Genomic DNA, 24,801 nt, shown 5'->3' on the forward strand with positions numbered 1-24,801 from the left:
CCTCCCCGTCTCCGTTCCCGTGCTCCCTCTGTGCACTTTCCCGCTTCTCGATTCTCTCGGCAACCTGGGGTCTGGCGTGGCGTGGCGTGGCGTGGCGTGGCGTGTGTGTGTGTGTGTGTGTCCGTCCTTGCAGGCGGCCCCTTTTGACAGCTGGGCGTTTTCCCTCCAAAAAACTTAATATATCCAGCTTTTCTTTCTTTTTCTTCGGCAGGCAGGCGTGTGTGCGTGCACACGTGTGTCCCCGTCCCTCCCGAGAGAGAGAGCTGCCCCTTGCCTCTGCCTGCAGGTGCTGCAATCGTTGTTGGGCCATGGCCAGAAGACCAAAGAGCAGGGCCCCTGCCCGGGACTGGCAGGAAGGCAGGCAGGCAGGCAAGAGAGAGGGGGAGCAGAGTCCAGTGGCAGGCCTCTGGCTGCAGGGAGGCCGGCAGCTGCGCGGGTCCCGGGCTCCAGAGGAGTCAGCCTGCGCCACTGTGCGCCAGCGGAACGCCTGCGCGTCGGTCCGTGCCTTTGGGGGCATCGCTCCTCGGCCTTTTGGCTAAGATCGAAGTTCAAGCAGCATGACCACAGTTCTAAGTTCTTAGTCAGGGGGTCGGGAAGGCGGCGGAGGAGACAACGGCGGAGATGGAGGCGTAGAGTGGATAGCGGATAGCGGAGTTGGAGACGGAGACGGAGTCGAAGTTGGCCGGAGGGAGAAGGTTCCTGCGATGGCGGTGACCGGTGGTGCTTCGGCGTTTGCGGCGGCTGGAGAGCGGCTGTCCAGGGAAGGACAGCTGCGAAACTCTGTGCGCTTTATGTGGAGGGAGAATCCGGACCAGGAGAGACCGGGAAGAGAAGGATTTGCGGATGAAGTGATGGACAGAGCCTTGCATCTGAACTACCTGGATGTTTTTTGTTACCAGGATTTCCCAGGGAAAGGTATCTTTGATCTGACTTTCGTTTCGGAGAAGATATGCATGGAGAAGTGGGACTTTATACAGGCCCGGAAGGACTCTTTGCCTTTTAAGAATTTTAAATGACCGGAATGCACGGTCATTTGCTGTAGAAGATGTGGCGGTTTGGGACACAAGGCAGGGCAGTGCAGCAAGCCTTTAACTTGTAATTTGTGTGGGGAGGCGGGCCATTTGTACAGGACCTGCCCACAGAGACCAAGGAGTTATACAGGGGCGGCTCAATCTCTGCTGATGGTAGTCGGTCCTCAAAAGAGGCCGACGAAATTTCGCAGGTTCACTGGTTTTCTGGTCAGGACGCTACAGAAGGTGCAGGGACTTCTACTGGGAAGGATGGGGGTGAGAAAATTGTTGATCAGGGTTCTGAGCCTCAGGCTGGTGTTAGTGGTGTCAAGACAAAGGCTTCTGTAGAGAAGCTGACAGGGCAGCAGGGGGCGTCCTTGGGGGATAGCCCCATGGACATAGGGGAATCGAGTAAGTTTTCCTGGTCCTCTTCTAGAGACCAGCCTCGAAGACGGAAGGTGGTAGCAACAAAGCGTTTTGCTAGGAAAGTCGTGCAAGCAGTCGCAGGGGGGTTTTAGAGGATTGTTTGCGTCCATGTTGACTAGCACCTCAGAGGACGACGATCCTGGAGCGGTGCAAGAGAAGAAGAGATTATGTGAGGAGGTGACAGCGGAAGTAACAGCAGGTAGGAATGAGAAAGACGAAAAGTGTACAGATGAAGAGGGGGTAAGGAGCACGCAGACGGGTGAAGAAGTAGAGACAGGAGAGGATAAAGATGAAACGGGGGACGGGTCAGGAGAGCAAAAAGGGCAGGAAGAGGAGGAAAAGGGAAGAAAGGACATAGCACAGCTGGTGGGTGGTGGATCCAGTGCAGATGAAAGCGAGAGCTCTACTGAGAGACAGCAGGAAGATAGGGAGAAGGAACTCGGTGTTAGTGTACAAAAAAAGGAGACTCAGAGAACTAGTGTGTCAGTTGTGGGGCCAACTCCCGTGGAGAGTTTTTGGGAGCCGACCCGGTTTGGTCCGGGAATTGCAAAAGGGCAGTTTGCACACGGTTTGTATTCACACACGATATACCCTGAAAAGTCCTTTGTGCCTTTGATTACTCAAAGACCCGGATTGTTTGACCGTTACAATTTTCCCGAGAGAAGTGGAAGAATTGTTTGGTTCCAGGAGGTACAACACGGTGGCCGTGGATACGGTAAAGCATCCAAGCGGATACATCTACTGGACTTATTCTGGTCGGAACAGGAAAATAATCGATGAACTGTGTTTGAAAGTTTGGGATATCATTGTGAGATATGATAAAGAGTCAAAGTAAAGTGTGCTGTGTTTTGTTGGTTGTGGGGCGGGTACTTGATTTACATTCGGGGCGGGTTTATGCAAAGTTTATGTCTGATGGTCTTTGGGTTACGAGCTTTAGTGTCTTGTTTTGTTTTGAGGTTATTTTCGAATGTGTAATTGTGCTTTTGTTGTTGTTTGTTATGGATGTTTTGTAAGTTTTATAATAAAAAAAAATCTGTTCTTATCAGTTTAATATCTGATACGTCCCCCATCGGGGGACCACATATTAAACGGATTTTTGGAACAGGGAGCTGGATCAGGAGCTTGCTCCGTCCTCTCCACGCATCGGCCCGATATTGCAGCGCCTCTGGGAGCGGTGCACCATCATCTCTCAGCGGTGAAAAGACAGACGTAGCTAGCTAGCGAGCAAGCGAGGTGGACTGGAGCTCCTTCTTCTCGGGTCTCGTCTCTCATCTCTCGTCCATCTGTGTGTCTCTGTCTCGCTCTCCCCCTCCCCGTCTCTGTCTCCGTTCCCTTGCTCCCTCTGTGCACTTTCCCGCACCTTGACTCACTGGGCAAGCAGGCCGGCCCCCTTTTCGGCTCCCGTGCGTTTTCCCTCCAAAAAACTTTTTTCAGCCTTTTCCCAGGGAGGCAGGCGTGGCTTGCGTGTGTCCGTGTCCGTCCCCTTTTGACAGCTGGGCTTTTTCCCTCCAAAAAACTTAGTATATCCACCTTCTTTCTTTTTTTTGGCAGGCAGGCAGGCGTGTGTGCGTGCGCGCGCGTCCCCGTCCCTCCCTCCCGAGAGAGAGCTGCCCCTTGCCTCTGCCCGGAGGTGCTGGCGCTCGGCTTTCGCTTGCAGCTGGTTGGGCACAGCTGCTGCCGGTGGGAGGGGACTAAGCTAAGGAGGCTGGGCGGCTGGCGCCCCCTGCGGCTGCGGTCGTTGTTGGGCCGTTGCCAGAAGATCAAAGAGCAGGGCCCCCGCCCGGGACTGGCAGGAAGGCAGGCAGGCAGGCAGGCAGGCAAGAGAGAGGGGGAGCAGAGTCCGGCGGCAGGCCTCTGGCTGCAGGGAGGCCGGCAGCTGCGCGGGTCCCGGGCTCCAGAGGAGTCGGCCTGCGCCACTGTGCGCCAGCGGAATGCCCCCGCGTCGGTCCGCGCCTTTGGGGGCATCGCTTCTCAGCCTTTTGGCCAAGATCACCTGATACGTGGCTTGACCGCGGTCAGGAGACTTTCCAGAGGACGAGAAAGGCAGAGGAAGAGGAGGGCGGAAAACCCAACCGGAAGGACCAACTCTCCCAGACGAAGGGGTTGAGCTCAGGGGGTGAAGGTGGGACTCCCGGATGGCGACAACGGTGACTCCGGGTGAGTTGCCTTCTTATTTGGTGGCCGTGCGACCTCTGTCCTGTGAGGGGCAGATGAGCCGCACGGTGCACTTTGTCTTGAAGAATGCTGAGGATCATATCGAGTGGATGAACAGAGGGCACTTTGAAAGGAAGATCTTGTTCCAGGCACTTAAAGTTGAGTGGAAAAATATTCTAGGAGTCCAAGATTTCCAGTCCAAGTATACTTTTGATGTGACACTCGCCTCTGACGAAGAATGTTCCAGGATGTGGTATGAAGCTGAAAAGAAAAAGGATGAAGAACCATTGGCAAAATTCTATATCGAACCTTTATTCGCACGGGAATTACGTTCCTTGATCATCCACATGTATAACCCCCACGTGCCGGATGATATTGTCACCTTTCTCCGTAGATTTGTTGATGTTCAGGGAGGCGGCCAGAAGGTGGTGGACGAAGAAAGGATCTGGACCTTCAAGAGAAGGTACCTGGTGAGGTTACGGCAAAGCCCAACGACACCTGGAGGTGTGCTACACCCCCCAGCCAACTTCACCATCGGACCTAATAGGGGTTACCTCATATACTCCGGACAGCCACAGACGTGTCGGAGGTGTGGACAGGAGGGTCATCTGGCAGCGGAATGCAGCACCGAGGTCTGTAGACGGTGTGGTCGCACGGGACATGTGGCTATAGCTTGTACTTACCAGTAGCTGTGTAACTTGTGCGGGGAGCCGGGACATTTGTATAGGGTATGCCCCAACAAAACCCGTAGTTTTGCATCAGTGGTGTCCGGGAAACCCACGCAGCCTAGAGTGCACCCAAAGTGCTGAGGAGCCTGGGAGTGAGTGAGGGGTTTGTGAGGTGGATTAGAATCTTATATAATGGCGTTGTAACGAGGGTGCGCGTGAATGGGAATCTGGGCCCCGGGGTACCGGTCGGCCGCGGAGTGAGGCAGGGGTGTCCCCTGTCCCCCCCTGCTGTATGTCCTGTACACCGAGCCCCCCTTACACGCCATTCGCACAGACCCCCTCATTGAGGGAGTGACAGTCCCAGGCAGCAAGGGCGAACAGGTGAAGGTCGCAGCCTATGCTGACGACATCTCCCTGTTCTTGACCACGGACAGAAGTTTACATAGAGTATTACAGATACTGGAAGATCTGGCCACCGGCACGGGGTCCTATCTAAATAGGACCAAGTGCACAGTGAAATACTTCGGGAACTGGAAGGACAGGAGAGATGTAGTCGGTGACCTCCCTTTAGAAACTGGTCCCTTGAAGATCTTGGGGGTTCATTTCCACACGGGCGACTCGGCTACTGCTAATTGGGAAAACAAGCTGTCGAAGGTGAAGCAGAAACTAGGACTGTGGCAGGCCAGGTCCCTTTCCTACACGGGAAAGGTCCTGGTCATTAAGGTGGACGTGTTACCCCTGTTACTCCATCTGGCAGGGGTCTTCCCACTACCAGTTTGCCTTCGGCAGGACTTGGTGCGGGCCGTCTTCCGCTTCATCTAGGGCGGGAGATACGAATGTCGCCCGTGTGGATATGTACAGACCTATAGCAGAAGGTGGAAGGGCAGTTCCTAACCTGCCAGCTAAGCTGGATGCCATTTTTGTAGCAGGGCTGTGCAGAACACTTTGCAGTGACCCAGACCACCCCTGTGTGTATTTCATGAGGCTCTGGCTCGCGGTGTCATTTAGACACTTGGTTCCATGGTCTAATACAGCGCCGAAAGCCGAGAGGCTGCCTGCACACTATGCGCATGCAGTCAAATGGATTAGGAAACACCCAGAGGTCAGAAAGCAAATGTTTCTTGATCACAGGGCCCTACATAGGTCGGCGACAGAGAAAGGGAACTCTGCTGTGGTCGGGGTTACCGAGGAAGCATGGAGACAAATCCAGCCTGCAGGCCTCGACAATAGACTCAAAGATCTTAACTGGATGGTCGTCTGGAATCGCCTGCCAGTGAGGGAGATCCTGTACAGCCACGGCTTGACCAGACAAAACAAGTGTCCCCGCTCCAGCTGTACAGAAATTGAAACAGTCCTGCATGTCTTTTGGGGGTGCTGGTTTGCACAAGAGGTGTGGGGACGGTGTGAATGGTTGGGGGCCCGGGTTTTAGACACCTTCAAATTAACAAGTAAGATGGTCATGAAGGGGGTGCCGAAGCCAAGAAAATGGAACCGTAATTTTTTATTTTTGTTATTGATTAGTTTGGTTAAGTTTCAAATTTGGGCATCCCGCAAAGAACTTATTGAGCACGGGAGGGAGGTCGCAGCAGATTCTATTATTTGAAAGTTGTGTTTGATATTACAAGACGGGTGAAATGGGACATCACAAGGTGGAGTTTTGCTGCAGCCAAGGAGAGGTGGAAGGGTTTATTTCAGTTGGGGTCCTGATTTTGTACTGTACGTTGTTCTGTTGATTTTTGTACTTTTGTAATAAAAAAATCTGTTCTTATCAGTTTAATATCTGATATGTCCCCAATCGGGGGACCAGATATTAAACGGATTTTTGGAACAGGGAGCTGGATCAGGAGCTTGCTCCGTCCTCTCCACGCATCGGCCCGGTATTGCAGCGCCTCCGGGAGCGGTGCACCACCTTCTCTCAGCAGTGAAAAGACAGACATAGCTAGCAAGCAAGCAAGCAAGCAAGCAAGCAAGCAAGCAAGCAAGCAAGCAAGCAAGCGAGGTGGACTGAAGCTCCTTCTCCGGTCTCGTCTCTCGTCCATCTGTGTGTCTCTGTGTCTGTCTCTCTCTCCCCCCCTCCCCGTCTCCGTCTCCGTTCCCGTGCTCCCTCTGTACACTTTCCCGCGTCTCGACTCTCTCGGGAAGCAGGCCGGCCCCCTTTTTGGCTCCCGGGCGTTTTCCCTCCAAAAAACTTAGTATATCAACCTTTCTTTTTTTTCGGCAGGCAGGCAGGCGTGTGCGCGCGCGCGTGCGTGTCCCCGTCCCTCCCTCCCGAGAGAGAGAGCTGCCCCTTGCCTCTGCCCGCAGGTGCTGGCGCTCGGCTTTCACTTGCAGCTGGTTGGGCACAGCTGCTGCCGGTGGGAGGGGCCTAAACTAAGGAGGCCGGGCGGCTGGCGCCCCCTGCAGCTGCGGTCGTTGTCGGGCCGTTGCCAGAAGATCAAAGAGCAGGGCCCCCACCCGGGACTGGCAGGAAGGCAGGCAGGCAGGCAAGAGAGAGGGGGAGCAGAGTCCGGCGGCAGGCCTCTGGCTGCAGGGAGGCCAGCAGCTGCGCGGGTCCCGGGCTCCAGAGGAGTCGGCCTGCGCCACTGTGCGCCAGCGGAACGCCCGCGCGTCGGGCCACGCCTTTGGGGGCATCGCTTCTCGGCCTTTTAGCTCAGTTCCGAGAAGTACGTGGCTTGACCGCGACTTGACGACTAGGCTGGGGGACGAGATAGCAGCGGCGGAGAGGAGAGAGAGGAGAGCGGCGGCGGTGGCAGCCTTTTTTTTTCCCTGCGACTTACCAGAGGGAGCGGCGGAGCAGAGAGGATAGAGGGATGGAGCCGGCTCCTGACGGTGCATTCGTTACGGCAGGGAGGACCCTGGCCGGAGAAGAGGGTAGAAGACCTGGAAGAGGACCTGAGAAGGAAGGAGGGAGAGTTTATGTGGCAGCTGCAGCTTCGGTGAGCAGTGTGGCGGGAAGACCATTAGAGGGCACTGGTGGCAGAGAAGGAAGACCTGAAAAAGGACCGGAGAAGGAAGGTGGGAGAAGCTATGCGGCTGCTGCTGGTTCAGCGAGAAGTTCAGCAGGAAGACCATCAGAGGGCGCTGGCAGCAGGGAAGGTCAGTTCCAGCACACAATTCGGTTTGTGCAGAAAGCAGAATTAGGGGAACGGGCCTTGAGAGACAGGGGAATCTTCGGTGACGACAGTTCGTGGAGTTTTCGGTCTAAGCCCCACTGATGTTTATTGTTTACAAGACTTTCTGGGAAAACGTATGACTTGTTTCTTGTGAATAGAGTGGTCTGCCACAGAATGTGGGAGATGGTGAAGGCTAAGAGAAATGAGAAGCCCCTGAGCGATTACATCATTGAGCCTTTGTTTGTAAGAGAAAACAGGCCCTTAGTAGTTCAGATGTTCAATCCTTACGTGCCGGAAGAGGACATAGAGGTGTTCTTGAAACGGTTTGTGGATGTAACAGCAAAAGGCGTAAGAATAAATGACAGGAACGGCTATTGGTCGGGGAAGTTCCGGTATTTTGTACGTTTAAGGACCCTCAGTGCCCAGGAGGATGGTTACGTGCATCCTCCTGCAATGTTTTTTATTGGGGTGAACCGGGGTTAAGTCAACTACCTGGGACAGCCGCTAACCTGCAGGAGATGCGGAGGAGAAGGTCATTTTGCAGCCAACTGGAGGGAGACAGTCTGCAAGCGATGTGGCAGGGCGGGACACCAAGGTGCTGAGTGCAAGGCGGCAAGGACCTGCAACCTGTGCGGGGAGGAAGATCATTTGTATAAGGACTGCCCCTTGAGCCATGATCCGGTAAGCAGGGGAGCGGCAGGGGGCGTGCCCGAGGCTGCTGGGCCTTCCTCGACCATTTCTGTTTCAGGTGCAGAGGACAGGGAGGAGGAGACCGGGGAGATGGGGGAAATGGAAGAAGAAACGCCTGGGGGACCGACAGATGACGATGGGCAGAAACCGGCGGCAGACCGAGAAGCTGAGGACAGAGAACCCGCTTTAAGCTCAGAGGTAAACCTGGAGGAGGGTTCTGCAGTGGTGGAGGACATAGCGGCTCGGACTGCCAGAAATTTGGAGACCATGCAAGACATTATGAATACTCTCCAACAGACTATGGGGGAAAAGGAGGGGGGAATGGAATGGTCGGGTGGGACTGCAAAGAGGAAATTGGAAGGGGGGGAGAGCAGCGAGGAGGACTCTACCCCTTGAGGTAGTAGCAGAGACAGCCCCTCAGACTAGCCCTGAGCCTGATAAGCAGGCGGAGGGAGACATGGGGCATAGCAAGCGGCCCTGTGGGGCTGTAGTGGTAATGGCCGCGGTGACAGAAGACTTTTTAGCGGAACAAAAGATAGATGAAGAGGGGCAGATTGATCTGTCCTCTTGCCCCACTTTGTCTGCATTAGTACAGGAGGGGGTTATTTTTGAGTTGGAGGGTAGAAATCTCATTAAGATCACGAGTAGGGACCTTAACACAGCTACGGATGCACAACGAGCTCTGCTAGACATACTTAAGGACAGGGAAAATCAAAAGGCAGGGGAAATGGCCAAAAGAGACCGCCAAAGACGGTATGATGACTTATGCCGTAGAGTACGACAGTCGGGGAGCCTCTACAGACTTGACCTCGAGACCTCCAGTGCTTTCCTGAAGCATTCCACCTGGTATCGAGAAGGAGTGAGATACCCCCAAGGGTTTTGAAAAAAATCAAAGAATTCCTGAGACAATTTGGTAGTGTCAAACCTAGTTTTGATCACAGCGGAAGGGAAGTGCTGGGAATGGGTCTCAAGGGAAAGAAAAGGAGGACGTGGTAAGGTGTGCATATGAACTCCAGGCCTACATCAAAGAGGGAGAAGGAAAGGTCCAGAAATCCTGGACCTAAATAGCCAAAATGATTAGCAGCTACTCGACTTTGAATGTGCGAGGGCTGCGAGATAAGTCTAAGCGGATTGCTGTTTTTGAGGCTTTAAAAGACCTAAGGCCAAGTGTGTGTTTTTTGCAAGAGGTACACCTTAAAGATGAAAAGGACGTGGAGGAACTGACTGCCTTGTGGGACCGTGGTCCCTCAAGGTGGAGTACTGGAAGTGTGCACTCCTCTGGAGTAGGGATCCTTTTCGGGGACCCTCAAACAGAGTGTGGGGAGGTGAGAGTGAGTGTGCCGGGAAGACTGTTGAGTGTCGACGCAAGAATGAATGGGGTCGATTTTAGATTTGTGTGTGTATGCGCCAGCAGCGATGAGGGAGAGGAGAGATTTTTTAACTCATTTGGGCACATTGTGTGTCACAAATAGAGTTGTAGTGATTGGAGGTGATTTTAATATAGATATTGATAAGGAGAAGGATGGGGATACCAGAGTGGTCAGAGACACATTAAGAATTTACAACTTAATAGACTGCTACAAAGAGGCTAATCCGCAGCGAGGGGGATACACCTGGAGCAACACCAGAGGTCTAATTAAAAGGCTTGATTATATCTTTGCCTCTAGTTCAGTGGCAGTGGAGACGGTAAAGGTCACTCCAGTGTGGTTTTCTGACCACTGCACGGTAGATGTTCGAGTAGCAAGATCTGGGCCTGAATTTGGCAGGGGAGTTTGGAGGTTGAACTGCGCCGTCCTAGAGGAGACAGCATATTTAAAGATGATGGAGGGACTTTTAGTGCGGTGCTTGAATAAAGGAGTGGGAGATAGGCCCGGGCTGGAAATTTGGGAGGAAACTAAAGAAATAATAGGGAAGGTTTCTAGAAAGTACTGTAGGGAAAGGAGAAGGAGGGAAAGGAAAGACCTTGAAAGCCTAAAGGAGTTGGAAGTGGCTTCTAGGGGTGGAGAGGATGGGACTCCTTCAAGTGAAAACCAGATAGCTGCTTTACTGAAACAGATTAGGAAGCACCATGAGCGAAGGGCGAGAGAATTCCTGTTTCGGGCGGGTGTGGAGTTTTTAGATCATTATGAGACGTGCTCTAAATATTTTTTTTTAACAGGATCAGAAAGAGGCAAGAGAAAAAGGTTTTTCATTCCATCCTAGCTACCAGTGGGAAGCAGGTTACGGACCAGGATGGGATGCTCAGAGAAGCAGCTAGGTTTTACGAAGAACTTTTCGCTGAGAAGGTATGTGAGAGGAAAGCTACAGAAGAGGCCCTTCAGACCCTGCAGGCAACCCTGACGGAGGAAGAAAGGGACAACTTGGGAAAACCCTTTGAGCTATCAGAGCTAGAAGCAGCAATGAAATCATTGAAAAAAGGGAAAGTACCGGGGGTGGATGGGATCCCTGTAGAATTTTATAGGACCTTCTGGCCGATTTTAGGACCCTTCCTCTTGGAGGTGATGGGGGAGATTTTCAGTAAAAAGAGCATGGGAAAATCAATGAGGGAGGGTATTTTAACTCTGGTTTTTAAAAAAGGAGACCGCACCGAGCTAAAAAATTGGAGACCCCTAACTTTGTTGTGTGTGGACTATAAAATCATAGCTAAATTGCTTGTCCACTGTAATGTTGCCATAGCCAAAATGTAAATGTAGTGGCTCTCTGAAGGCACCAGTTCTGTAGGGTTTGGGCATTTACTGAGAATTATTAATTGTAGCAGTAAATCACAAAGTTGATTCTTTTGATGGCTTTAGAATCCAACCATGCGACATAACTCAAACAACGCACACACACAGGTACTAATACACGAGGATACATTTATTAATACATAGAATATGCATATAAACCTAACAGATCTTATCGAGAGGGTTATCAGAATACAAAAGATATATATTCAGTCAGTTACAAAGTGTTACACATATCAAGAGGACATACGTTCAGTATATCATTCATTTAGACCGTTTCATAAATGAACTTGGTTATAACTTCTACATTAGATACTCAAAACAAGTACATAAATCTTAGGAATTAAATTGATATCAACTGGTTGGGATAATTGAATTCTCGAGCAGTAATGCAGTGAAGTTGAATACTCATCCAATCTCTGGGGATTCAGATCTCCTGCGGGCACAAAGAAACAGTTGCAGGCTTGTTGCTGTCCAATCCGCGCTCTCTGGCTTGGTGCCAGGCTGTGCTGTGCGGCTTGCGATAGTGCGCTGCTGATGTTCACTGACCGGCTAGTTAGTGTTGGCTTTAACTAGCAAAGTTGGTGCACAGGAGAAAAGATGACTATGGGGGTCCCAGCAAGTCAGGAAGAGGACCAGTTCGTTCCTGATGAAGAGCTAGTTCTGAATAGTGATTCAGCTGTCCACAGTTCCGACCTGTTCACAAGGCCTGCTGCTGTTGCTAGCCTCGGGTGCATCCTCTGGTTACTCTCTGGCAACCTCCGCTCTAGACTCTTAGAACAAAGGAAAGTTCTGGCACTCGGACACACTGGCCGTTCCATGGTTGTCCGGGCTGAGTCTCAGGATGGTCAGGAGGCACGCTGCAAGAATGTCCTGCCCTTGGGAGCCTTCTGCTCCTGGGCCGTCCTGCCCTGGAATTCTCCTTTGAATTCCCTTTAGAAAAGTCCACAGAATTCTCCTGAATCCCTTCTGAATCTCACACTGAATCTTACAGGCTCTCTGTGTTGCCTGTTTTTACCTGGAGGAACTTCAGCTCGTTGATTGGCTGAAAGTTCCATGGGCATCAGAGTCCCACGTGGGTTACTCGGCCCTACCAGTCCCTGATTGGTTGATCAAGGTGAGATATGAGTCACTTACTCCTGACACTTAGGAATGCAGTCCAGATGTCCATCTGGCACTCCCTAGACAGATAGGCGCCAATGGATAACCATTGATCATGATAGCCAGGCTTAGCTAAGTGCATCCCCCTTTGGGAGCTGTCCTTATCAAAGGAACCTTAAATCAGCCTGCATGAATAGTTTCTCCGTGGCTGCACCACAGAGATGAACAGAGAAATGAGGCCTAATTTGGGAAAGCTCAGAAACACTTAATTCTGCCTTATTAATAAGCCTCACCACTACACCACAGACTCTCGCGTGTGATGACTAATGTAATCGGCAGGGACCAGACATGCGGAGTCAAGGGAAGATCAGGGAGGTGGACGCTGCAATTATTGAGGGATGTCATCGCATGGTCGGAACAGAGGAAGGTACCTTTAATGCTTGTCAATTTAGACTTCGAAAAAGCATTTGATAGGGTGTCCCATGATTTTCTGTGACGGGTTTTGGAGAAGATGGGGTTTGGGCTAATCATGATTGACTGACCTTATACAGCGAGGTAGGCAGTAGAGCTGTCATTAATGGTTGGCTGGGCAACCTAGTGAGTCAGAAGGCGGGGGTGAGACAGGGCTGCCCTCTCTCCCCTTTGTTTGCAATCTATATGGAACCTTTTGCATCAGCCATTCGAGCTGAAATAAGAATAAATGGTTTGATGCTGCCAGGCAGTGGGGGAGAGAGGGTTAAGCTGACAATGTATGCAGACGACGTGACCCTCGTAGTAGATTTAACATTCGGTCTAAAAGCCGCCTTGGAAGTTTTTAAAACTTTTGCGAGGGCGTCTGGGGCAGTCCTTAATGCAGGAAAAAGCACAGTCAAAACTTTCAACCCCTGGGACGTGTCACAACAATGGTTTGGTGATTTTAAACTGTGCACAGGACCCTTTAATGTCCTGGGAGTGGATTTTTTGCGGAGAGGTTCAGGAGGCCACAACTGGAACTCCAGGATAGAGAAAGCGAGGAGGAAAATGGGGTTGTGGACCAAGTTAAAATTGACCTTGGTGGGCAAAATCTTAGTATTAAAAGTGGACATACTGCCTCTTTTTGTCTACTTGGTGTACGTGTATCCCTTGCCGCCAAGATATAGACGGCTCCTGGTCGGCGAAGTCTTCCGTTTTGTATGGGGTGGCAGGTATGAGTATGTCAAACGTGTAGATATGGTCCGGAGGCTGGAGCAGGGGGGCAGGGAAGTTCCAGACTTTCCAATGAAGCTAGATTGTATTTATGTTTCCAACTTGTGTCTAGCATTGGTTTCCCCTACAGAACATGCATACCAGTACTTCGTACGCTTTTGGTTTGCACAGTATATGACATTTTTGACAACATGGTCCAACTCAGTGCCACATGGAAGTGATTTGCCCTGGTATTAGACGCGCTAAAGTTTGGGTGGCAAAGTACTGGGACAGGCAGGACGCAACAATATTTTTGAGTCACAAAAGGTTATACCAACGACTAATAGAGACATCTAAACCCCCTCCTGAGCAGAAAAAGAAAGCAGACGTGTGGACCAGGATCCAGCCACGGGGCCTGGATCACAGACTTATTAACCTCAACTGGAAGGTGGTATGGGGTAGACTGCCTGTGAGAGAGGTGCTTTACAAGCATAAATTGACAAAGACCTACACATGTCCACGAGAAGGGTGTAAGGCCACGGAGTCAATAAGACATGTTTATGGATTGTGTCTTTGTACAAAAGGTTTGGATGAAATGTCAGCGATTTTTTTATCTTTTAGAGTCACGACATCAGTTGTTTTGTATGGGATTAAGGGGGGGGCAAGAAGGGCAGTCTTCAGTTTCTGTTATGGCTGTTAATAAGCTTAGTTAAATCAGAAGTGTGGGAGGCACGGGATATTTTAATAAAAAAGGGGAAAGAAAGGTCAGCACAAGGTGTTTATCAGAAGGTGCTGTATGACATTAAAGGGCGCATACAGAGGGACATGCAAAGATGGGGATACCATGCAGCACGGGAAAGGTGGAAGGGTTTGGTTTTGCTTTAACGTTTTTCATGGGTATGTTGTGTTGTTTTTGATTTTGTGAATAATGTATATGGACGGTTTTGTTTTTTTGTCTTTTCCGTTATGATTAATTTGTACCCTGTTTTTCTATTTTTGCATTAAAAACAACAAAAAAAATCTGTTCTTATCAGTTTAATATCTGATACGTCCCCCATCAGGGGACCACATATTAAACGGATTTTTGGAACAGGGAGCTGGATCAGGAGCTTGCTCCGTCCTCTCCACGCATCGGCCCGGTATTGCAGCGCCTCCGGGAGCGGTGCACCACCTTCTCTCAGCGGTGAAAAGACAGCCGTAGCTAGCAAGCAAGCAAGGGAGGTGGACTGGAGCTCCTTCTTCTCGGGTCTCGACTCTCGTTCATCTGTGTGTCTCTGTCTGTCTCTCTCTCCCCCTCCATTCCCGTGCTCCCTCTGTGCACTTTCCCACGTCTCGACTCTCTCGGCAAGCAGGCCGGCCCCCTTTTCGGCTCCCGTGCGTTTTCCCTCCAAAAAACTTTTCAGCCTTTTCCCAGGGAGGCAGGCGTGGCTTGTGTGTGTGTGTGTGTGTGTGTGTGTGTGTGTGTGTGTGTGTGTGTGTGTGTGTGTGTGTGTGTGTGTGTGTGTGTCCCTGCAGGCGGGCCCTTTTCGACAGCTGGGCGTTTTCCCTCCAAAAACCTTAGTATATCCACCTTTCTTTCTTTTTTTTCGGCAGGCAGGCAGTCGTGTGTACGCGCACGTGTCCCCGTCCCTCCCTCCCGAGAGAGAGAGCTGCCCCTTGCCTCTGCCCGCAGGTGCTGGCGCTCGGCTTTCGCTTGCAGCTGGTTGGGCACAGCTGCTGCTGGTGGGAGGGGCCTAAGCTAAGGAGGCCGGGCGGCTGGCGCCCCCTGCAGCTGCGGTCGTTGTCGGGCCGTTGACAGAAGATCAAAGAGCAGGGCCCCCGCCCGGGACTGGCAGGAAGGCAGGCAAGAGAGAGGGGGAGCAGAGTCCGGCGGCAGGCCTCTGGCTGCAGGGAGGCTGGCAGCTGCGCGGGTCCCGGGCTCCAGAGGAGTCGGCCTGCGCCACTGTGCGCCAGCGGAACGCGCGTCGGTCCGTGCCTTTGGGGGCATCGCTTCTCGGCCTTTTGGCCAAGATCCAAAAGCGCGTGGCCTGACCGCGGCTGGAGGACTTGTCAAAGGACAAGAAGGGCGAAGGACAGAGAGAGCGGCAGACCCTACCTGAGGGGACATCACTACAGGGAAGGCAACAGGATCGAATCCAGGCAGAAGACACCCAGTGAAGACCGCAGAAGTCCGGAAGACCTCGAGCCACCACTGGAATCGCTCTGGGTTGAGCCCAGGGGGTGAAGGTGGGGCTCCCAGATGACGGCACTGGGTGAGTTGCCTTTCCCTTCGGCGGCCGGGCGCCCTCTGTCCCTTGAGGGGCAGATGCGGCGATACGGTGCGCTTTGTTCTTAAGCATCAAGAGGACTCAGCGGAGTGGATGGTCAGGCGAACCTTTGAGAGAAGAATTGTGTTCAGCTTGCTAGGAGTCAGGAAGGAAGATATTTTATGCATTCAGGACTTCCAGAACAGGAATCTTTACGATTTAACAGTAACCTCAGAACCAGAAGTCATCCGAGTTTGGAACAAGGTAGAATTATTGAGGGATACAGATCCCTTAGCAAAATCTGTGATCGAACCCTTGTTTGCTCGTGAACTTCGGCCAATTACTGTTCATATACTTAACGGCCACGTGCCGGAATCTGATGTTGACATTTTTTTTTAGGAGATTTGTGGACATCCAGGGTGAGGGGAAAAAGGTCATCGATGAAGAGAACGTCTGGACAGCAAAATGGCGGTATATGGCCAGGTTCCGGACCAGCCTGATGACACCCGGAGGCGTGCTGCATCCCCCATCTACCTTTAACATTGGCCCCAACAGAGGTTTCCTGGTATACCCTGGACAAGATGCGGACAAGAAGGTCACCTAGGGGTAGACTGCAAGACTGAAATTTGCAGGTGGTGCGGCCGAATCGGGCACGTGGCAATGATGTGTCGCCACGCCTTGGTGTGCAACCTGTGCGGCGAGGAAGGCCACCAGTACAGGAACTGCCCAAAGAAAGCCCGCAGCTTTGCCTCAGTCGTCTCGGGTGCGGCGGAAGCGCAAGCATGAACATCAGGAGAGCAGGGGAGGCAAGGTGAAGACCATACTCACCAAGGTGCTGGCCCAGCGGAACAGGAGGCAGGTGAGGGCACGTCGTCTCAGTTTCCGGTTCCAACTTCCCAGGTGGCTGTAGAGAAAGAGAGAGTGGAATATCAAAACCCCAACACCGATAGCCTAACATCTGTGGCACCAGACGAGGGAGCCAGAGATGAGGTATCCTCAGATGATGATTGGGCGACCATTGTGAGCAAAAAGAAGATGAAGAAGGAGAAAAAGGAGAAACGACCAAGGGAATCATCGGAAGAAGAGAACAAATGGGTTGAAGATAAAAGATCCAAGGAAGCACCGTTTTCCCCAGACGAGGACTCCATGGCGTCTGATAGTGAATCCGTGGCTCCTGAGGGATCGTCGGAGGAGGGAAGTGAGACCAGGGTAGACAAGGAAACAGAGAAAGAGGTGGACCCGGGAGAAGAAGAGAAGGTAGAACAGGAACTGGTAGAAGACGTACCCGACACCAGTATAGAACAGGGGATGGAGAGGATGGATGTTGCCATAGAGAGACCTAGCCCTCAACAAGAAGAGGAAGAAGGAGGGGGGATCCCCCCCAAATTTGTGGCACTTCTCCTGGCCCGAGCGGGCCGGGGAAGGGGCGATGGGAACAGAGCAATGCCCCCAGCCTGAGGTTTCAGACGATTCGGAAGAGAGCAGCTCCCTACCATACAGTGGTGTGTTAGGCCCAGACGGAGATTCCCTCTTCGATCCGGCCTCTCCATCGGTAGAGGGTCTCCCGAGTCCAGTTGACTATGGCCCTGAGGACCTTCTGAATCGTTTCAATTGAAGGCGTTTTTTGATTGCAGGTCTCCCCCCTCTTCCTCATGAACTGCACCATCGGCTCAGCCAATGTCAGAGGCCTGAAAAACAAGATTAAGCGCACCACGGTCTTTAATGACTTGGCTGAGAGACATTTTAGCTTCTGCTTTATTCAAGAAGCGCACTTGGGGTCGAGGAGGGATGTTCTTGAGTTTAAGAAGGATTGGCACAGAGGGGACTCGTGGTGGAGTGTTGGGGGGGTGCACTCTTCGGGTGTGGGGATTCTTAGTGGAACACCGAACTTTGTGGCCAGTGAGGCCACGTCGGTCGTTCCCGGGCGCCTCTTAGTGGTAGATGGGGTATGGGATACAAAGCGGGTCTGGCTAATTGCTGTATATGGGCCGGCAGAAAGGCGCCTTCAGGCGTCCTTTTTAAAAGAATTAGAGCCTCTTCTTTTTACCAACCGCTCTATTCTAGTGGGGGGCGATTTTAACATTGATATGAGTGATGTGCGTGGCTCGGGTGTGAATGTGTTGCGTGAGTAAATACACCAGTTCAATTTGCAGGACTGTTTCGAGGGAATTGGCCCGGCCTCGAAGGTTTATACCTGGAGTAACAGGCAGGACAGTTTCAGGCGGCTGGACTACATTTCTACCACCTTAAAAGGGGTAGTTCAGTCCAGGCGGGTTGTCCCGGTTTGGTTCTCTGATCACCTCCTGCTGTCCGCTACCGTGATCCCTGAGGTTTCCACTTTTAAAACCCAGTGCTGGAGGCTGAACGTGCAGGTTCTGTCCGAGGCAGAATACCTAGCCCGGATAGGGAGCCTGCTGGGCAGCTTCCAGAGGAAGAGGTGGAGTTTTCCCAACGGTGGTCCTTTGGTGGGAAGCCTGCAAAAAGGCAATAGCCAAGGCCTCCATAAGTTATAGCCGGCACAGGCAGTCTGTGGGCAGGGAGACTCTGGCCCGTTTATAACGGGAGCTAGAGGCGGTGTACGCAGCCTTTAATGGCGGTGGTTCCTTTGATGCGGCCAAAGCCGCGGAGATCAGAACTTGTTTAAAAGAGATCTGGTCTTCGCGGGCTAAAGACTTCCTGTTTAGGCTGAAGGGCGACCTGATTGAGAATGAAGAAAAATGCTCGTCCCGCTTCTTTGGCTCGGTCTGGGCGAGGCAGGCAAAGACCAGCTTCGAGGCCCTCCACCAGGCAGACGGCACGATGACGAGCGAGGGGCCACAGATGGTAGAGTGCACCTCAGAGTTCTATAGGTCTTTGTTTGCAGAGAAACCTGTAGACTCGAGCCGGTGGGAGAACTGGTTGACGGGCATTGGAGGGAGAACTAAGGTCGCCCCAGACCTGGAGGGGAGTCTGACTGTCACCGAGCTAAAAGCGGCAGCACCCGGCCTGCACAGGGGAACTGCCCCAGGGGTCGACGGCCTGCCCACGGACTTCTACATTGCATTTTGGGATCTGCTACAGCCAATGCTTATGGAGGTCTTTGGCGAGATACTGCAGGTAGGGGAGATGGGGACAACTATGACTATGGGTAAGGCCACAGGACCAGATAACATCTGTCCCAGAGTTCTGAGGGCCTGTGCTGATCAGCTGAGCGGAGTGCTCCAGCGACTGTTCAACCTGAGCCTGCGCTTGGAGAGAGTCCCGGTGCTCTGGAAGACATCATGCCTGGTCCCGGTACCAAAGAAAGGGCGCCCCTCTGTCCTCAACGACTACAGACCAGTTGCACTGACTTCTCACATCATGAAGACACTGGAGAGACTGGTCTTATCCCACCTGAGACCCATGGTCAGCTCATCACTGGACACCCTACAGTTTGCCTACCAGCCCAGTGTTGGTGTGGAGGATGCGATCATCTACATGCTGCAAAGGGCCTACTCACACCTGGACAGGGCTGGCAACATTGTAAGGATCATGTTTTTCGACTTCTCCAGTGCCTTCAATACCATCCAGCCCTTACTTCTAAGGAGGAAGCTGGAGGAGATGCAAGTCAATGCCTCCATGACCTCGTGGATCACTGACTACCTGACGGGCAGACCACAGTCTGTGAGACTTCAGAACTGCGTGTCTGAACTGGTAGTGAGTAACACAGGGGCACCTCAAGGGACAGTTCTTTCTCCATTCCTCTTCACCCTCTATACTTCGGACTTTAAGTACAACTCAAAGTCATGCCACCTGCAAAAGTTCTCAGATGACTCTGCAATTGTGGGATGTATCAAGGGTGAGCAGGAGGAGGAGTACAGAGGACTGGTCAGCAGCTTTGTGGAGTGGTGTGGGGTGAACCACTTGGAACTGAATGTTACAAAGACAAAGGAACTGGTGGTAGATTTCAGGAGGAAAAAGGTCAAACCTACTCCTGTCTACATCCATGGGAGTGGCGTGGAGATGGTGGACTCGTACAAGTACCTGGGAGTGCACATCGACGATAGACTGGAATGGTCTAAGAACATCGAGGCCATCTATAAGAACGGACAGAGCCGACTTTACTTCTTGAGGAGGCTCAGGTCCTTCAATGTGTGTAGTAAGATGCTACACATGTTTTATCAGTCGGTGGTAGCGAGTGCCATTTTCTACGCAGTGGTGTGCTGGGGCTCTGGGATTAGAGCAGTAGATTCCAAAAGGCTGAACAAGCTCATCAGGAGAGCGAGCTCTGTCATTGGGTCTGACCTGGACCCCTTGGAGGTAGTGGCTGAGAGGAGAATGATGTCCAAACTGGAGGCCATCATGGACAACTTCTCCCATCCCCTCTATGACAGGCTTGCAGGAATGAAGAGCACGTTCAGCAATAGACTGATTCACCCACGGTGCGACAGGGAGCGCTACAGGAGGTCATTCTTGCCGTCTGCCATAAGACTGTACAACGCATCCACCTTGCGTCTTGGCAGAGGCAACAGCGACAGTGACCTGTTTCTGGACTAAACGCATATACACATATACTGATACATCTGTTCTCTTTCTTTTTCTTTTTCCCGTTTACAACCACTTTTGTGCAATATATGCCAGGGACCTGTGCAATACATTTATATTTATATTTATATCTATGGTTACATCTATATTTATATTCATACGTGTGATACGATTTTCTGTGTACTGTTCTGTTCTAGTTTCCTCTTGTGTGTCCGGACTGTGAGTAACTCTTGTATTGTATTGTATGTATTGTACTATTAGTATATAATTCGTTACACTGTGGCTGTGTTGTGTGTGTTAAGCTGCTGTTGCACTGCAATTTCCCTCACGGGATCAATAAAGTATCTATCTATCTATGAAGGTTGGGGTGTTGTCCCTCATCTTTAAGAAAGGTGAGAAGACCGATCTGGAGAACTGGAGGCCGATTCAGTTACTTTGCACTGACTATAAGATCCTTGCGAAGGTGCTAGGTAATCGACTGAGGAAGGTTATGCCAGATCTGGTCTGCAAAGACCAGACCAGCAGTGTCAAAGGCCAGAGGATATCATCTGGAACCTCCACCTCATCAGGGACACAGTGGCATGGGTAGAAGACCGCGGACTGGCGCTCATGCTGGTCAGCCTCGACCAGAGTAAGGCCTTTGATAGGGTCCACCATGCCTTCCTCTGGGAGGTGCTGACACGGCTGGGCGTGGGCCACGCCTTCGTCAGATGGATCCAGACCCTGTATAATGGAGTGGTGTCTCGGGTGAGTATCAACGGGAGACTGGGGGCCGGAGTGCCGGTTGGGTGCGGGGTGAGGCAGGGGTGTCCCCTCTCTCCCCTACTCTACGTCCTTTACTCTGAGCCCCTCCTCCACGTGATACGTAAGGATCCTCTGATTGAGGGTGTGGTAGTCCCAGGCAGCGGGGGTGAACAGGTGAAGGTCGCGGCGTATGCCGATGACATCTTCCTGTTCCTGACGTCTGACAGGAGCATTTGCTGGGTACTTGAACTGATGGAAGAACACTCAGCCAGTACTGGGTCCCGTTTAAATAGGGACAAGTGCGCAGTCAAGTACTTCGGCAAATGGAGGGACAGGAGAGAAGACGTGGGAGGCCTTCCCCTGGAGTCGGGCCCAATAAAGATCCTGGGCATCCGTTTCCACTCGGGAGATTCCGCCAGGTTGAATTGGGAGGACAGGCTGCGGAAAGTGAACCAAAAACTTGGCATGTGGCAGGACAGGTCACTGTCCCACTCTGGTAAGGTGCTGGTTTTAAAAGTGGATGTCCTGCCAACTTTACTGTATTTGGCCAAGGTGTTTCCACTGCCATTCGGCCTAAGAAGAGACCTGGTGAGAGCCGTCTTCCGCTTCATTTGGGGCGGAGGTTACGAGTACATCGCCCGGGTGGATATGTGCAGACTGATTGAGGAAGGGGGGAGAGCTGTCCCAGATTTGCCAGCTTAGCTAGACACCTTGTTCGTGGCGGGTCTGTGTAAGACCCTCCACGAAGACCCCGACCACCTGTGTGTTTATTTCATAAGGCTGTTGCTGGCTGCAACTGTAAGGCACCTCGTGGTCTGGTCAAACAGGACACCTAGCGCGGAGCGACTGCCCCCGCACTATGGGCATGCTAGGAAGTGGCTGAGAAAGCACCCCGAAGCCAGAGAAGGGCAGGCCCTAGTAGACCACAGGGCCTTGTACAGGGCAGCGGTGGCAAGGACAGCCCACCGGTGGTTGGGGTCTCAGAAGGGGCTTGGCGGCAAATCCAACCCGCGGGCCTGGATAACTGACTCAGAGACCTGAACTGGCTCACCGTCTGGAACCGCCTGCCTGTTAGAGAGACCCTCCACAACCATGGTCTCTCTAGACACAACAGGTGTCCCCGCCCGGATTGCTCAGAACCTGAAACAGTCTTGCATGTGTTCTGGGGATGTATGTTTGCACAAAGGGTGTGGGGTCTGTGTGGGGATCTGTGCACTCGGCTGATGGGTGATTTGGTGTTGTCCAGCCACACAGTCCTCAAAGGAGTCCCGGGACTCCGAAAGTGGAACTGTGGGTTCCTAGTGTGGCTGGTAATCAGTCTCGTCAAGTTTTATCTTTGGGCTTCCCTGAAGGACCTGGTCGATCACGGAAAGGGAGATTCAGCAGACAGCATCGCCTGGAAGGTGCGGCATGACATCGCAAGACGCACCCAATGGGACGTTCAAAGATGGGGCTTCGCAGCGGCGAAAGAACGGTGGAAGGGGTTGTTTTTTTTGGGGTGATTTCTAGGGTACAGTTTGAGTTCTAGGGGTTTTGTCTGTCTGTAATTTTGTATTTTTCTAATAAAAAAAAATCTGTTCTTATCAGTTTAATATCCGATACGTCCCCCGGAGGAATTCAATAGGGCAGTCCAGGAGATTGGATTATGTCCTTTCATCCAGAGGGCTTGTAGTAGAGAGTGCGTCTGTGGTACCCTTTTGGCATTCTGATCATGACCTGGTGAGGGTTGAAATAACTGGTTTAGGCTCCAATTTTGGTAAGGGGTGTTGGAAGCTAAACACTGAGATCTTAGAAGACGGTATGGCTGTGGATTTGGAGGAAATTAACAAGCAAAAAGAGAAATTGAGAAACTTTTACGAGAACAGGGCTCGTAGATACCTTTTTAAAACCCACATAGAGAACTTACAGTTTAAAGAAACCTGTTCTTCCTTTCAGTTCCGCAGCATGAAGGAAAGGCAATGTAAGTGAGTGGTGGAAGGGTTGCAGGATAGCTTGGGTAATACTGACTGATAGGGACGGAATGCTAAGGGTTGCAACTGATTTCTATCAGGAGCTTTTTACGAAGCGTGAGACAGAAGAAGTAGCTGCCGAGCATGTTTTGGGGTCTGTGGTCTCAGTACTCACGGATGAGGAACGGGCCGGCATGGAAGGCCCCTTTACTGTAAAAGAACTGGCAGTGGCCATGAGTGAACTGAAGAGGGGTAAAGTGCCTGGCATGGGTGGCCTACCTGTGGAGTTTTATTCTGTTTTTTGGGAGGAACTAAAGGACATATTGCTTTTCGTACTGAACGAGGCCCTTGAAAAAGGTCGCCTGGGAACCTCTATGAGAACAGGACTGTGGATACTACTGTATAAAAAGGGAAAGTCTATAGACCTGAAAAATTGGAGACCCCTGACATTATTGTGCACCGACTAAGATTTTAGCGAAAGCTCTGGTGAACAGGTTGAAAAGGGTGCTCCCAACAGTTATTGGAAAAGAGCAGACATGCGGGGTTCAAAGACGGAAGATCTGCTGGTCACTGCAACTGGTAAGGGACGTGATTGCCTGGTCGCGGCAGAGAGATGTTCCCTTTATGTTGGTGAGTCTCGACTTGGAAAAAGCCTTTGACAGGGTGTCTCACGACTTCTTATGGCGGGTAATGGAACGTATGGGGTTTGGTTCTCGGTTAATTGGTTGGGTCCAGACCTTGTATAGGGAGGTGGGGAGCAAAATCCTAATAAACGGCCACGTCGGAGGTATGGTGTGGCAGGACGCGGGAGTGTGGCATGGATGCCCTCTCTCTCCACTGTTATTTGTACTGTATATTGAGGCTTATGCCCGGTTAGTATGTGCAGACCCGAAAATAGAGGGCATCATGCTGCCTGGGAGCGGTGGGGAGAGGGCCAAAATTGCCCTATACGCAGATGATATTACTCTGTTCATGGCTTCTGATGTGGACCTGCAGGGGGCGCTGAACTACCTGGCAGTTTTTGCCAAGGCGTCCGGGGCCAAACTGAATAGAGGGAAGAGTCAAATTAAATTTTTTGGCAGGTGGAGAGACAGGACGGTGTGGGGGGACTACAAGTTTGTAGGGACCGCTTGAAAATACTGGGTATCCATTTCAAAGAGGAGGACGCGGCCAACTACAACTGGCTCGAGAAACTGGAAAAGGCAAGGATGCGCCTGGGGCGGTGGAAACACAGGGGTCTGACTCATGTGGGGAAAGCCCTTATAATTAAGATTGAGGTTTTGGCGTTGTTAGGGTATCTGGCCTCAGTATACCCCATGCCTTTGAGGCTAAATAGATATTTAACAAGGGAGGTTTTTTGGTTTATTTGAATATATCGGGCGGGTGGATATGTATAGACCTATTGAGGAGGGAAGAGGGGGGGTTCCGTCTTTACCTATCAAGTTGTCTTGTCTTTTTGTATCTTCTTTGTGTGTGGCCTCGAAGATGCCTGTAGAACAGGCTGAGAGGGGTATTTGGTTTGGACAATAAGGCGCCCCATGGCGAAGACATGCCCTGGCACTACCGTCAAGCCTAACAGTGGATCAGCAAGCACACGCAGGGGCTGGAGGGCAAAATGTTGTCCAACCACAGATCTCTGTATGAGACGGTGATGGCTGAAGGCAAAGCGGACCTGGTCGGTGGGCTGCCTAAAGAAGTGTGGAGTCGGATCCAGCCCAAAGGACTGCAACACGACTTGATGGACCTAAATTGGTTTATCGCATGGCAGAGACTCCCTGTGAGAGAGATATTGCATCGACATAAACTGACTTTGCAGCCGCTTTGCCCGAGGGCGAAATGTAATAAACTGGAGTCCATTCGCCATGTATTCTGGGACTGTGATTATGCGGGGAGAATGTGGGCAAAGTGTAGCCTGCTGTTTGAGATGATTACTTTGAATTTTGTAATTACTTTAAACATGGTTTTATATGGTTTGAAGAAAAAAGCGTATTCACCGGAAACAACTTGGGTATTGTGGGTACTCATGAGTTATGTAAAGTTGGAGCTGTGGAAGGCGCGGATTGGTCTAGTTAAAAGTTCAACTCGGTGTGACGGGTTTGTATAACAGACTGTTGTACCGGATTAAATGTGAGATAATCCTAGACATTCGTAAATGAGGATATCACGCCGCAAAAGAAAGGTGGAAGGGATTGATGGTACATTGCAAGTCTTATTTTGGTTGACAGTGTTCTTTGTTTTGTTTCTTTTGTAGTGTTGTTTCTGACTTGAGTTGCATTGTCATTAGTTCTTTTTTTCTGTAAATAGTTTGTG

General features: G+C 51.5%; 3 non-coding genes across 3 annotated transcripts; all 3 read left to right on the forward strand.

The window, feature by feature from the left end:
* Positions 1-2,438: 2,438 nt before the first annotated feature.
* LOC148647649 (U2 spliceosomal RNA) lies at positions 2,439-2,621 on the forward strand. The gene has a single exon (XR_015927133.1). It is a non-coding gene; the product is annotated as a U2 spliceosomal RNA (small nuclear RNA).
* Positions 2,622-5,986: 3,365 nt separating this feature from the next.
* On the forward strand, positions 5,987-6,169 carry LOC148647650 (U2 spliceosomal RNA). Its single transcript, XR_015926871.1, has one exon. It is a non-coding gene; the product is annotated as a U2 spliceosomal RNA (small nuclear RNA).
* Positions 6,170-14,030: 7,861 nt separating this feature from the next.
* Positions 14,031-14,222, forward strand: LOC148647651 (U2 spliceosomal RNA). The gene has a single exon (XR_015926856.1). It is a non-coding gene; the product is annotated as a U2 spliceosomal RNA (small nuclear RNA).
* The last annotated feature ends 10,579 nt before the right edge of the window (positions 14,223-24,801 follow it).

The sequence above is a fragment of the Lepisosteus platostomus genome, chromosome 15 (genome assembly GCF_059453375.1).
Source record: "Lepisosteus platostomus isolate fLepPlt1 chromosome 15, fLepPlt1.hap1, whole genome shotgun sequence".
NCBI classification, from domain to species: Eukaryota; Metazoa; Chordata; class Actinopteri; order Semionotiformes; family Lepisosteidae; genus Lepisosteus; species Lepisosteus platostomus.